Source organism: Cyclopterus lumpus, chromosome 17 (genome assembly GCF_009769545.1).
Source record: "Cyclopterus lumpus isolate fCycLum1 chromosome 17, fCycLum1.pri, whole genome shotgun sequence".
NCBI classification, from domain to species: domain Eukaryota; kingdom Metazoa; phylum Chordata; class Actinopteri; order Perciformes; family Cyclopteridae; genus Cyclopterus; species Cyclopterus lumpus.
The window spans coordinates 7,106,607-7,121,431 of NC_046982.1; the positions used below are offsets into that span (position 1 = coordinate 7,106,607).

Sequence of the window (14,825 nt, forward strand, 5' to 3'; positions counted from 1 at the left end):
TGAAATACAGCAAAAGTTGTCTTTTTTATTTTTTTTTAATTTGATTTCTAAATACAGCAGGAGGGCCATGTAAGAGGAATATATATTCTAAGAATTTCTTCCCAGTCCTAAACATGATTGACTATTCCTTGTATTTTAAAGTGTGTTTCCAGCATTGAGCTTTACCCTCTGCAGCGAGTGCACAGGGCTTGAGGATGTTTACCTGGCATGGTGCCTGTTGTAGCTGCCCTCCTGTTGAGGAATAGCAGGTCAGGCTATAGCTTTGTGTTTGTTTGTTTATTTGTGCATGTGAGCATTTTTTTGCAGTTGTGTATGAGTTTGAGAATGTGTGTGTGTGTGTGTGTGTGTGTGTGTGTGTGTGTGTGTGTGTGTGTGTGTGTGTGTGTGTGTGTGTGGAGGAGGGGGAGATCATTAGGATAGAAAGGTTCAGAGAGCTCGTTGCATTCAGCCAGGAAAAAAGATGAATCTCCAATGTAAGCATTTATTTTACAGCAGCGGGTAGGATGGGTGGGTATGTGGGTGGTGTGTTACTGGACTTTCAATCCAACTGAACCATCTATCGGCTCAGCCATCAATCTTCCCCTCTCTCTGCACCTCTATTCATTTACCCATCCAGCCATTTATCCATCCTTGCCCGTGGTCAAAGGGCCATGTCTCTTCGTGGCCCTGATAATCTGGACCAATTTCCTCTGCAATTTATTTCCCAGCCAACCACCCACCTGGTCAAGCAGCATCAGGCTTCTCAAGGTAGAGCCACTCATCCCAGCAAGCCCCTTTCCCACCAATCACATCCTGTTTTTTTCCTCCTCAAGCCTCAGATCTTTTGTGTTTTTGAAGTTTGAATTCACTACCGAACTCGTGCAACCTTTCCTCCTCCCTTTACTGTAAACTCTGAATCTCTCGGCCGCCATTGTTTACGTCTCATGTCCTTACCCTCCCTCTTTGTTTTCTATTATCACCTTCCATTTCTATCCGGATGGCTCTCTCTCTGCTGCCTCCCCTCGTTCTCTTTCTTTCTCTCTCTCTCTCCCTCCCTCCATCCTGTCATGGCTCCTCAGTATTCTGCTGCTGTCTTGTGTGGAGTGATTTTGCCCAGACACGTCTGGCTCTGGGTAAAGTGCGGTCCCCAGAGAGCGTGCTCCGCAGCCCCCAGGTCGCCGGCACCATGAATACATTATGATCCCCATTTCCATCCTGTTGCCACGGCAGCACTTTTTGAGCCGCAGGGCGATTAAGACGTGTGCTGTCGATACCCTGATAGGAGCAAAAGTTGGATCTGGAAGCTGGTCTTTGATCAGATTCCATCCTCCTGCCTGCTATTGGTGGCTTTGACACAGGAAGACGAAGGGGAGGTCTTTTGGGCTTCCCATTAGTTAGACAGGCTCACCTGCTGTACATAAGCACACCAAACATCCTCAAGCTCATTTCCCCCACCTCTCTGCTTTATCTCCTTTCCTGCCTGAAACCATTTCCCTCCCTTATTCTCACTTCCGTTGCTCCTCCCCATCGCCGCAGTTCAGCTAAGGCAGCATTATACGCAGTCTCTCCCTGCTCTCTGATATTCTGCTTTCCTCACAAAGGAAGCAACTCCCTTACCTTTTATTGTTTCCTTTTTTTTTCTTTGGGGGATGATGTATAAAACATGGTGCCTCAGGTAGAGGATGTTGGGTAGGAAGCCATGTCCCCCTAAATGGCCAGCCGTGTGCATGCGCCTAACACTTCACTGAGCAATCTGTCAACATGTCAGCAACACATGTTTTGTAAAAAGCCTCTGGTGGGAGCCAGGGGAAAAAAGGCACTCCTGCCAGACCAGAGGAAATGCTTTTTTCTCCTCCATGCAGTGGATTTTCTATTGCTGGTGCTCGGTCCCACGGGCCCCCCACCACCACCCTCCCCTCCCCCACACATACACCCGTTGTCTGCACTTCAGAAATTTGAACTGGGGACCCTCGAGGGGGTTTACTGGGAGGGTGGGGGAAGGCTGGGAGGGAGGGGCTCCCCTTCTTTTTCAGTGCGTATGAAATTGTGAAGGTATATTGTGGCGGGTCCCCAAGCGGTCTTTTCTAATACCTGAGTTTCTGGCGAAGCTGGAAATTACCAGCGGCTCCCCCGAGGGACGGCTTTATCCACACCAGGAAGGGGAGCATAACTCAATGGGGAGGTTACTTAATGCATGGCTGAAATAAAAGAATTTCTGAGACAGAGGCTGAAAAGCAAGCTTTTTTTCTTTTTCAACTCCCACCTCCCCCCATCCCTCACTCCCGTTCCCTCTCCCTCTCTCTTTCCCTCCCCAGTAGAATAGTTTACTACTCTCTGCCTTCTCTTGAAGGGTTCTAGTTTAATAAACTTTCAGAGGATCCTGCTGCTGTAGACAGCTAGACAAATACCCTTGTGTGTTCTCTTTTGTCGGAGATACAGCTTTTTGTTATGTTCTTGCAAATTTGATTTCTCCCTCCGTCTTTCGTTTTTTCTCTGCCGCCCTCTGTCTCTCTCCCTTTCTGCATTTGTCTTCATCTCCCTCGTCCTCCTCTCCCTTTTCTGTCTCCCTCCTCGACGCACACACACTCACACACACACACACACACACACACACACACACACACACACACACACACAGTCAAACTCTGTCTCTTGTGGTTGAGTTTATTGTTTGGTCTGTCTCTCCGTTCTCCCCCTCTGTGCTCCCTTTTGTTTTCTGTATGTTTTGTTGTATTGTGCACAGAGGCAGAGATGCAGATAGAATGCAGACAGTTTGCCCTGGGTGAAGAGTGCGCACGAGCACCCTCGGTATCTATTTACCGAGACACATTCATCTATTTGCACATGACCAAATGTATTAAACTCCACCGTCTTTTTTAGGCACACGGTGTTCATCATCAAAGAGATTTAATGCATAATGTTTTGAGGGCAATTCACTCATCCCAGTATGGCCTTATTTACCACCAATTCTATGCAAGTATGCCTTTTATCCTTAGTAATCAGCACCTGTATTTACGTCCATGGATCATTAATCTTGTCCATAACATCAAATATAAAACAACATCAAAATATCATCTCTCTCTCTCTCTCTCTCTCTTCCTCCCACTCTACTGTTGGTAAATAATTCAACCTTTTCCCTGTAACAAGTGCTGGCCTTAATAGGGAGCAGTACCTGTAGTTGGGATAAACAAGGCAGACGGCCTCACCAGTGAAACAGAGGGATTTGAGCTCCGTGAGGGCAGAGAAATAAGTTGTTTCCTTCTGAAAGGCAGAGTAGACTGGCTGACATTAATTAAACCCTATAGGATAAAGGTTATCTGAGGCCTAGCAAAGCAGAGTGCACGCGGGATGTTGTGTCTGCCGCATCCTAATCAAGACTTCTTCTTAAAGCGACACGTGTGGGCATGTGTAATATGTGCTGTTATGTTCCCAAATGCGTCTAAGACATCATTTGATGTAACAACGTTTCACCTTCATTCACGGATGCAAGTTCAATAAAATACAGAAAAATATGAGGGACAATCTAGCTACCGCCTCTGCTGCATTTTCAGCGTTCTGCACATTCCTAAAAATAAAGAGCGAGGCAACTTCCTAGAGAGTTCCATGTTCGAAAAAAAACATTGCGTCGCCCACCATGCGCTGTTGTGGGAGGTGTGCCTCCTCACCAGAGATCCTCCCATGAAGCACCTGTGACTGAGTCACCTGACCCGAGCATCAGCATGGCGCTCGGGTGCCGTTGCTCATGTATTACAAATTACCCAGGTGGTCGTGCGCCACCTCTGTGCCCGTATTTCCTCCCTGCTGTAGGCACAGTGCGTGGGATTATATTCCCCAACTTCAACTCCTCCCTCAGACAATGAACAGCGGCAGAGACGACATTCACCTCACTAACCCAGGAACGCGAAGGAAAATACAAATTAAGGCATGGAAAAAGCACCGTTATGACCTATTGGCCTCCTCTGTTTGTGCTGGATATATGCTGGTGAAAGAAAAAAGCATGGATCCTGTTTCCAGGCGAGTCAAGCTCTTTGTGTTATGTGTGTGCCATCAGGACTACAATGGTAATCTTAGAGCACCCATTTCTCTGCACTCTCTTCCTCACTCGTCAACCGATTTGCATGCCAAATGTAATTAAAGGTCACCTTATTGGTAATATTCTGTTAATATTTAAAATAGTCTTGTAAAACAGCCACTGGAGGCGACGGGGGGGTGTATTACCACCTCACTGTATGGCCTTTCTATATTAGTGGTACAGTAACACCAGCTCTTTCACAGTAATAGCATAATAGTAATGGTTTCTCCTCTCATATACAGATAAAGGCTGATGTCCTCTCGTCGACAAGCCCAATGAAAAGTAATTAGCTGATATGGATGTTGCTGTCAGTGATAACTGATATTGGGGGACTATTACATTCACTCTCTGAAATGATGATCCTTGAAATGGGTTCATCACAGTGAGCCGCATATTCAGATGCAAGATTACCGCATATAAGAAGGAAAATTACTTGCTCCTCCACGAGAGTTGCATTATGAAAGGTCACAGTATCCACAGAAAGCACACAAAAAAACCTTGAATATTTAATATCCCGCAATCGTTTCTTTTTTTATTAACACAGTATTTAATTTATGCACTTAAAAGTGCTCAAATTGGTATTCAGAGCATTGATATAGCAGCAAACAGCTATTTGCGACGTGAAGATATATTGGACTAATTCCTGAGCACAGAATGAAGTGTCTCTCCCTCTGCGTGTGCTGTAATCCGGCGCCTCCTTGCTTTGTTTACATAGCCAGGCCAGCCATGCGGGCCTTTTAGTGCATGTTAGTGCACGTGAGCGTGCCACACTGGCTATATGGTTGTACGGCGCTGACAGCTGAGGACGTCGTAGCGTAGCCCACCTGCCGGTTCCTTCTCAGTTAAACACTGTTAGCTCCGTCGGCTCAGCGGTCGCCATTTTAAAGGCGATATCTAAACGTTCCCAATCTTATAGCCCCTTTGATATTATATAGAGCAGAGTCCAAATCTAAAGTTATGTTGAGCATCTGAGGTCTTTCCTCAAGTTAACTTGTATTGAATGGATGATAATTCACGTGGGGGTGGTTGGCAGTTCCTCTCAAGAGACAGACATATAAATAGTCTCCCAGGTGGTGGTGTGTAACTAAGTAAATGGTTACCAAGCCAAGGAGTGCTATGCAAATAGGAGGATGATTGGTACCCATTGGGCTTCTTGGAGTGAGAGGAGGCATTTGATGGTAAGATGAACCTCAATTATCTCTTTTAGGTTTTTTTTTCTACAGTGACCCTGAAAGTTTTCCACTAAGTACGTCAGCATCAAAAACAATTGTGTGGGGGGGGGGGGGAGAATGTTTTTCTGCAGCTGATAAATAGATAAACAGGAATAAATCAATGCGAAGTGATGAATGAATAAGTAAAATGCCCCGTAGTCATTTGTCTGGTTGTATTCAGGCCTCATATTCCAGCCCTGTTCTGCTAATGAAGATCAGAGTGATTGCAACGAAGGAGCCGTCTCATCCGTTGAGGCGCATGCATGTCGGTGTGCTCGTGTCAGTGTGTGCGTGCGTGTGTTTTCATAATACTTAAGATAATATGATGAGCTGCCTGGATACCAGCAGAAAACAATAGAAGGGGAAACAAAGCAAACCCCTAAATCTGTCTGCCATTTGTGCTCACATACTGTACACACATGTCATGAGTATTCTGGCACAGTTATTGGGCCAGGGAAGTGCTGGTCTGGGGCCTGGCCCATTCTCCAGAGACAACCCCCCCCCCCCCCCCCCCCCACCCCCCCCCCCCCGCCCCCTCCCCCACCCCTACCCTCCTCCCCCCTTCCTGTGCAGTCTGTGGACACACTATGAGGCGACAAGGTTGCACAACAGCTCGCAAAGCCTCCACTTTACAAACATGATCATAAACAAAAACACGGCGTGCCATTAGAAATCTGTTAAAGAAGAAAAAATAATTAGGAGGACTGTGATAATTGTGTCAAGGGGGAAATAGATCAGAGGAATTTATGGGAAGAACCGGAAGATCTTTGCCGTGTCTTTGTTACTTTGCTGTTGGTTCATTTTGATCACATTGATCCACCCTTCCATCTGTCATCCGTTTTCCCGTCCTTCTTCAACTCTCCGTTTCTTTCTTTCTCCCTTTCTTGGATTCGAGAGTCGTGGAGCCTTCTGGCTTTAACGTAGAGGGGATGAAGATGTTTATTCATCTGGAGGGTATTAGAGCCATGATTAAGGAGAGGAGGGAGGAGTGAGGCTGATGCGACGTCTGCATCGCTCGTTCACGGGGCCGCCTGCGGGACTCAGGCCAACACACCAGGAAAACAAGAAATAAGGAAGAACGGAAAATAAAAAAAGACTTGTGGTGAAATTCGATTCTCTCGGGGAAGAACAGAAGTTTAACATTTTTAGCCGTCTCGCTGGCTCTTTCATTCTCCGTCTCACTCCCTGTTCTCACAGCTAAGCTAATTATTAATGAATGCGGTTTCTATTGAACCTTGGAGAGGTGTCAACGCTGCAGCCACTGAGGGTTAAGAAATCTTGACATTTAAGACAGGGATGCATGAAAATACATCGTCCTGCTTGAGTTGATGCTTGTTTTTCTTCCCCTCCCGTTCTCCTCTCCAAGATGCATGTTTTCTTCTCCCTCCTGGGCTGTCTCCAGTTGTTTTACCACTGACAAGCTGGGATGGCGTTGAGGAGATATCAAATAGAGCCACAGTATATTAATCAGGGGAACCAAAGGTCGTGGATCAAGAGGCAGGGTCAGGCTTTTCTGATAAATGCTAAAGCTAACACATGCATCTCGGGTTGCTTGTCTATATGCATGATGTGATATTCGGCGTCCTCTGAAAGAAAAAAAAAGCGTTGATATCAGACATTTTTTTTTCAGGGCATTTGGCAGACTATGTGCCTCTTTACCGGCACACATTTCCAAGTGTCTGAAGTTATCCTCAAAAAGTGAAATAATTGTTAGCAGTCTAGAGGAAGTTTTATGGGTCACTATGAGGTGGTTTGATTAAAAAGAATTATACCCTATTTTCTGAATTCAGTGTGTGCTGTGCGTGGTTTTAAGTAATGGATAGCGCCCCATGAAACTTGCAGAGCAAACCCTATTTTAATGAAGCAACCATACAGTAACTCAGCATATTTCTGTACGCACAACAATTTGTTCTTCTTCAAGCCGATGACATAAATCATATTTTACACGGGTAACTAAGAGTGGGGAAAAATAGAAGAGCATCCAAGTAAACACTTGCGCAGTGAGGAAATATTAATAGAGTCGTAGAATAGCACAGCACAGTGCTGCAACATCCCTCACGGTGGCTGACTGACTGACTAGCTAGCTGACTGTCCACTGGGTCCTGCGCCTGGTCTGCCGCAGTGTTGAGGGAGCAGCGCACACACACACACACACACCCACACACACACATATGCACAGAGAGGCCCCCCTGCCGATTGAAGCCCAACCCAGCCCGGTCCCGCCTGGCCCAGCACTCCCTTAGAGCTAGTGCAGTGAGGCAGGCGGTGAAGGGGCATGCTGGGGGACAGATTGCCATCCTCCTTTCTCCCCCTGGGAGGCTCACTGTGGCTGCTGGTCCAGCCAAGGCCTGGGGAACAGCCTCCTTCCTGTTTGTGCTTTAGCCTACCTGAAGTAGTCAACTGTCCTTCCTCTCCACACCACCTGCAGCTCCGTTACACAGGAGATGACAGCATAGCCACCACCGCTCCCCCACACACAAACTGCTCCACCTCCATCCAAAGAGCATCCTCTGACCATCTTGCACTGCAGCAAAGCTTAAGGTCTTATCACTCGTCGCCAAAGCTTAATACGGCTGCCTGCATAAATACTGTTTAGCATACTGACCATTTAAATGATTCCTCTTAACCGAGATGTGCCACAGTGATAGTCAATTAATATGCATTTGTTTGAAATGTAAAAACACAATATCAGGCATTACAGAGATAATAACATGCGTGCGGGGAAGTGTATTGTGGTTTCGGCGTGATTCCATTTTCATATTTCAAACACTTCAAATCAAGTCAAACGAGACTGAAACAAAAAAAGACATCAACATTAGCCCTCGAGCCCACCCACTGCACTCTGAATGGGAACCTATTATGAACCCCAAATTCACCTTTCTTGAATAATTGTGTAATTAAATGTCTCCCTTTTCTCGTCTGTCTTTTTTTCTTTTGAAAAGGAATATTTGATTTTGAAAGCAGCAAATTGAAGCACTCTTGGCAATATAATTCCTTGTTAACCCTGTCACTGTGACTTTGCTCTGCCCTGATTTCATATTTGTTAAACACCAAAACGTATTGTTAAAAGACAGCCTCCGTACAAGTCACATTCAATATTAACATACTTAAAAAACAAGCGAACAACACGATCTTCTGCTCCATGCTCCAGTCCAGTAGGTGACAGCAATCCACCTTTAAGTTGGTTTGTAAACCGCCAATGAACTCTGGAGAAGAAGAGATATGTTTTAGAAGGAGGATTTTGCCTTTAGGGCCGTCTGCCTAACCATGATCTTTTCCTTAACCTAACCAAGTAGGTTTGTTGCCTAAACCTAAGGAGCTTTCTGGCAGAAAGCCCTGAAGGCAAACTTGTGTGCAGAATAAAAAAGAAGAAGAAGTAGTCCAAGGAGTAGTGGTACTACTACTAGCAGTAGGAGTAGCTTTGCTACTGGAAACAGCCTGCTAACGCCATATGGCTTCTGGATAACAAGGATACTTCCATGGAGTCAACGAGCCAGGCAGATTGCAGACAAAGAAAGCCTACATTTACTCAGCTGAGGAAAACCATCTTAAGTTTTCCTTGTTACTACCTCCACTAATGAAATGCTCTACTTTTATAACCGCAGTGTTTATGTCAAACCACCAGATTCACCAAGAACCAGATTGTAAATAGTCTTGTACTTGTATCGCTGATACCGACTTCCGGCTACTTTAACACTACATGTCATCAGGACTAACTAACATTCATACACCATGGGCTCCGGGAGCAAATTGGGGTGTTTGTATGAGCGCTTATCGAGAATTCAGGAAAAATCATTTGGCTTGTTGTGCACAGGCACTGCACTAATATTTCTAAAGCAGTAAAATGCTACTAACAGCATCTTTAAAGGTCATCTGGAAGTCATGTTGTGCTCAAGTGTGTTGCTGATCTCAGTGACCTCAATGTTATAGTATGCGGTCGATCTTGAGGATAAGAAATATGTTATATTAAGTCTTCTCTGGCATGCTTTCAGAGTTCAAACACTGCGGTTATGGATTCTTAGTTTATGCAGATAATCAAAGGAAAGAAAAACGAGGCGGGGTCCTGCCCAAAGCACAAACATCATCTGTCATTTCAGAGGCATTACCTCAAGAAACACTATTATTGATTGTCATCATTAGTATTGATTTCAGTGTGTCCATGTTGGTGGAGAGACATCAGTGCAGTGAAGGTACACATCTCCGCGATAAGTAATGGAATCCCACTTTTCCCGGTGTCTCACTATCAAGAAGAGAAAACGCCTGGTAAAGGATGACTGGCCGCCCTACTTTTCCTCCTCTGGCCTTCCATTTGTCTAATTTTCCTGGGACGCCACTGGGGCACTTTGATTTCTGGGACAGTGACCAAGTGCTCCTGTCTGAGCTGGGGGACGTGGGTAATGTGGACAAAGTAGTTGACAGTTTGCCGCTTCCCCATGGTTGAGAGACGGAGCCATGAGGACCAGAATAATGGACACCCAGACCACAGAGTCGGGACAACGCTTGATGTTCCAGCTCTTTGTGTCGGGCCCTCTGTGAGAAAAATCCCCATTGACTGCTGGTTTTTGGGGGCGGGTTTGCATTTCTCCTCCAAGTGTGTGTGTGTGTGTGTGGAAATTGCGTTATGTTCATGATGTTAGGCCACAGCCGCTAGGGCACTGATGAAACCCCAGGAAGTGAATCCTTATTTCATCTAGTATTTCCACCCTGTTCCGTAAAAAGATAGCAACCTTGTTCGCTGTTTCCTCGCAGTCGTCTCACACAACCCCACCTTCTCATCCTGGAGCATAGTGGATTTGATTGATCTGTAGCAAGGAGGAGGGGTGGGTGGGGGGATGGGGGGGCTGACATTTCTCAGTGATGTGTAAAAAACATATTGTGTTTGCTAAGAAAAAAAGAAAAAAAGAGAGAAAAAGAGGGAGACGGGCCGAGCATACACACAGCCAAACACGCATAGTCAATACTCTATCTGAGGCTGGTTGTGTAAAAGTGAATAGCTACTCGTTTTAAATACCTCTACTTGTGCGCATTCGTGTGTCGTTGATCAGCTCCATGGTGCAAAAAGCCACGTCTCGCCACCTGGCACTTTCGTCGACAGCTACTGGGAATTCTCAGTGTTTCATTTTGACTGGATTTGATGTCTTAAAACAGGACTGCTGCGAGTAAAGCTCAGCCCTGGGCCTCTTCCAGCAGCTCTGTGTCCTCTGAGCTTCTCGGTCCTGAGTCAACAGAGTGATTCGTTCACCTGACTGGAGTTAGTCCCAGAAAAGAAAAATCGACCACCCGTCTCTCTCTCAGTCAGGGAGATTGGAGGCTTAGCTAATGTAAAAAAAATATAAAAAATAAATCTCTCACCACCTCCTCTATTAGATCTTAAGTGGTTGTGTCACAGACAAGGCCGTACATGATAGTGTGTTGTTCAGACACACGTTGCTATTTGGGCATCAGAACAGGAAAAGCGTCGAGATGACACATGCATTGTCTCATGGGAGAGACTCACTACTTTTCCCAGTAACTGTAAAAAAGATTCCCTCTCTGAATATGAAGTGGGGTCATGGTGTTACATCAGACATGTTGTCAGCTTTTTGTTTATTCATTGAATCCCCAATCCCCAACGTGCCACAAATACACTCACACAAACACATCTCTTATGACAACCAGTATGTACAGATCTCTGGTACAACACACAGGGAGATAAGGTTTGGCGGATGAAAACACGGCCATGCTTTGCTTCACTAGAATGGCTTTTGAACAAAGTCTGCCTTGCAATAGAAGTGGCAGATGAGTGATAGCAAAAAACACTTTTCTGATAAGATAAGGTCCTGGACCTGGATAAGAGTTTGGCTTCCTAAATAGAAGAGGTGTACTCCGTTGCTGTCAGGCGGTGATAAGCCATCTTGAACCGCTTCCAAGACCTCAGACGGGAAGGTCCGGTCGCCAGCTGTGAGTTATTCCCTAAAAGGTTTCAGGAGGGTGTACTGGATACAAACACAATAGAATCACACATTCCTATTTTATGTTGAAGTGTGGCTCTGAGGCCTGCTAACAAATGTCAAATGATTTGCTAAAAAAAAAAAGTAAGTCGATAAGTATAATGATGTAAATAGATCTTTATTCATTCATGTTATTAATGTACTTAATGCGTTACAAAGGGCTTCACGATACAGAGAGGGAGACAGGGCGTCTCGGGACAGCCATCGTTGTTTTCATCCAAGTGAAATAATAACTTCACAGAACATCTTATAAATCTATAGTTTTACCCCTCATCAACTACAAGGAACATTCTGAAAAGACATCAATCAGTGTGTTGCGCGGGCGGCTTTAGAAAGTGTGTCTGGGTTTGAGAGTAGCCAAATAACTTTGCTGAGCACTGTGCATATAGATTGTTAATGGTATTTTGACAAAGGCCTTTTCTGTCAAAATAGTAACAGATTGATGATTTTCTCCACCAAATGTAAAACCACACATCCTCGCTGCAGCCCGAATGCTTTATGGGATTAAATAAAGGTTAAATAAATACAAACATCTAACATAATAATTCATTATTCTATTTTTGTTAGTTTCTTTTAGTTCTGGCATAAATACATAATAGGCATTAGGGTTTTCTCTAATTCCATTACCAAACTCTCTTTTCTCTGCAAAGAATTACATTGTAATCATTCTTTTCAAATTAATCATATTATTTAGCATTTCGAATTTAGAGACAGTATTTTTTTTCCGCCATATGTATTATAATCCAAAGGGAAACAATGTCATCAGGAAAATTAATGACCTACTCTCTTAAAAATATATTCATATATCTTGCTAATTCTCAAATATATTAATTGCATAAATCAAAACATTCTTCGGGGGTTTTGAAAGCTGTGCCTGTTCCCAGCATTAACGATCTTATTTGAACAGGAGTATTTACTCTGGGAAAGGGTGCTATAAATGAACATAGAGGAAGTGGTGCACAAAGAGTAGTTCAGACTGGCTGAGAGGAAACTGAGAGCTGCGTGTGAAGGGGGAATTTTTAGTGGTTACATTTGCAGTTAAAGAAAAAAAGAAAACACTAATTAGTCTGGAGCTGTTTTTAAATGTCTCTATTTACTGTATATTTCCTTGATATATTGAACTTGTCAGGCAACACTTTTTCACTTTATTCTTAAAACGTGTTCATGTACTGCAGCTTAAATATGGCCATGGCACATATTTTTTTTGCCACCCCCTATAGGAGCTCTCCAAATGAGGTTGTTTTGTTCCATATAGGAGGTATTTAAAAAGAGCAAGAGGGAGGGGGGGTAGGGACAGAACTCCCAGAGAGGGACAGGCCTTAAGATGGAGGTCTTCCTCCCAGGACGTGACAGGCTGTTGGCTGGAGGATGCTCAGGAAGGCCTTGGCAGACCAACAAAGACAGCCCTTCAGCTGCAGGGTGTAGTTTTTCAGGCCCCAGCATCCCCTTTGGCAGCAGCACAGAGAGTGCTGGCGTGCACAGGCCCCCGGCCCGAGAGACAGGGAAGTAAGGCCCGCTCTTTTATTTACTCAGGCTGCTGCTGAGGCCTGGGCATTTCTTGTCTGGGTGAAGAAGGGAAAAAAACAAGTCTCCCTCTCTCTGTTTCCTCTTGGGGTCTCCTGAGGAAGATTGCTCTTTCATCTACAGTTGTTCACACACTTGTTTTCGGCCATTGCGCTTGTACCAGTGTATTCTATGTGTACATGTATGTCTGCACATAGTGTGTTACTGTGGGTGAGTGTGCAGTGCGTGCACCCTTGCTTTCTGTGTGTGTGTGTGTGTGTGAGAGAGAGAGAGTGTAAAAACGTTAGTAAGTCTCACTATGAAGGTCATTTGTACCCCAATTGTACAGTTTCAGTTGTGAATGCTCTAAAACAGATGTCATATTATATATAATAAATAACGATTCATTCAACTTATTTGTTACATTTTGTTTGGCAAAGTTAGGAAATCAATGTTGAATGTTGCCAAACACATAAAAGAATGATCCCACTGACATCCACACAGTGAGGCATACTGCTTTAATTAAACACATCCGTTCGGTACCCAAAGGCTAGGTATCGGCATTGGAACGGAACAATCTGGGTCGGTCCGTCCCTAGTAAGATGACACATGAATAGTGCAATAGGCGTAACTTGGAGACCAATTGATTACGTCATTACTCTGTAATATTTATTTAATGGTGTTATTTTAGTTGACAGCTGCCTCTGTAATATTTCACAAACCTACTATAATCATAGCTATTTGCCCATCTAAGCATGTTAGCTGCTAGTTGAACTCAAGCAATGTTTTCGACTCCCACATGTCCCCTACAGATATGACTTTATGTATGTGTGTTATTTGAGCTAAGGCACTAAATAAATAATATACATCCAGTAAACAAAATGCAAGGGGGGGTTGTCCTGACAGCTTAGTAATGTCTCAAGGCAAAGACATTCTTATTCAAGACAGTAGAATTTAATTTAGCTTTGTATACGGCCCCATTTATTTGTTTGTTTTATACTATTGTCTCCAAGCCAATATGTTTGACTGTAAGGCATTGGCTGGGGTCATTCTTTTTGTCTTCTCCTCCTGTACCCTGGGAGGCAGTATGAGTGAGGGCAGATCCGCCCCCTCTGTGGAGGAGGGCATAGCACTGAGTCACCCATCCTCCCTCACACCGGAGAGAGAGAGAGAGAGAGAGAGAGAGAGAGAGAGAGAGAGAGAGAGAGAGAGAGAAAAAAACATAGAGACATGTATGAGAGACAAAGCAAGTAAATCAGGCAAGGTTCGCTCCTTGAGTGTGAGATGTGTGTGCAGAGTGGGCGCCTTGCCAGGGGTGGGAGGTTTCCGGGAGGGTTACGATGTGGAGGTGGGCTCTCAATGTGCTGCTTTCAGCAGTTTGGAGGGGCAAGAGAATGGCCTCCGACCCCATCTGTTTCCTGAAGATAGGCCCTGATGGGGGTAAGTGCTCAAAGAGGGCATGATATCCTGACAAAGGGCAAATCTCCCAACGAAAACAACAGTAAGGGGAGAGCGAGAGAGAGAGAGAGAGAGAGAGACTTAGATTTGTCAGCTGAAGGAGAGAACAGAGGTTGGATCCTGGAAAGAACTTGTGCTTTTCCTTCACCCCACTCATAAATCTTTGCAGTTTCCTCTTGTTTTTCCCATTCCAAGTTTTGGCCTTTTGACACAGTTTTTTTCTGGAGGGGTTGGGATTACTTTGTTTTATTTAGGTAAGGAAGTTCACAGCACTTAGAATTCGGCAGCGGGAACAAGTGGTCTGTAACCTTTTGAACTGGTGGAAAGTGGTGTCCCGTGTTTTCCATTCATATCACTGTACGGTGAACCAGGGGAATGGAATGTCGGCATAGAGGCGATTTGTAAAGGGACACATTGAAGTGTTTGTAAAACAAATGGGGGCCGCATTGTCAGGCTGGTGTTCCCGGGTCATTCTCTGCACCTGCTTGTCCTTGAGTGAGATAGTTCTCACTCGGTTGTCTTCCCCTATCCGTTTCCCTGTCCCCTCCTTGCCCCCCTCTGCATCAGCACATGGCACATTCATCCATCCTGTATCAGTTGCCTCACGGCTTA

General features: G+C 44.8%; 1 protein-coding gene across 1 annotated transcript in view; it reads left to right on the forward strand.

Moving 5' to 3' along the window:
• Positions 1 to 14,825, forward strand: part of LOC117746780 (zinc finger protein 521-like) — an 89,380-nt gene that overhangs the window by 24,079 nt on the left and 50,476 nt on the right.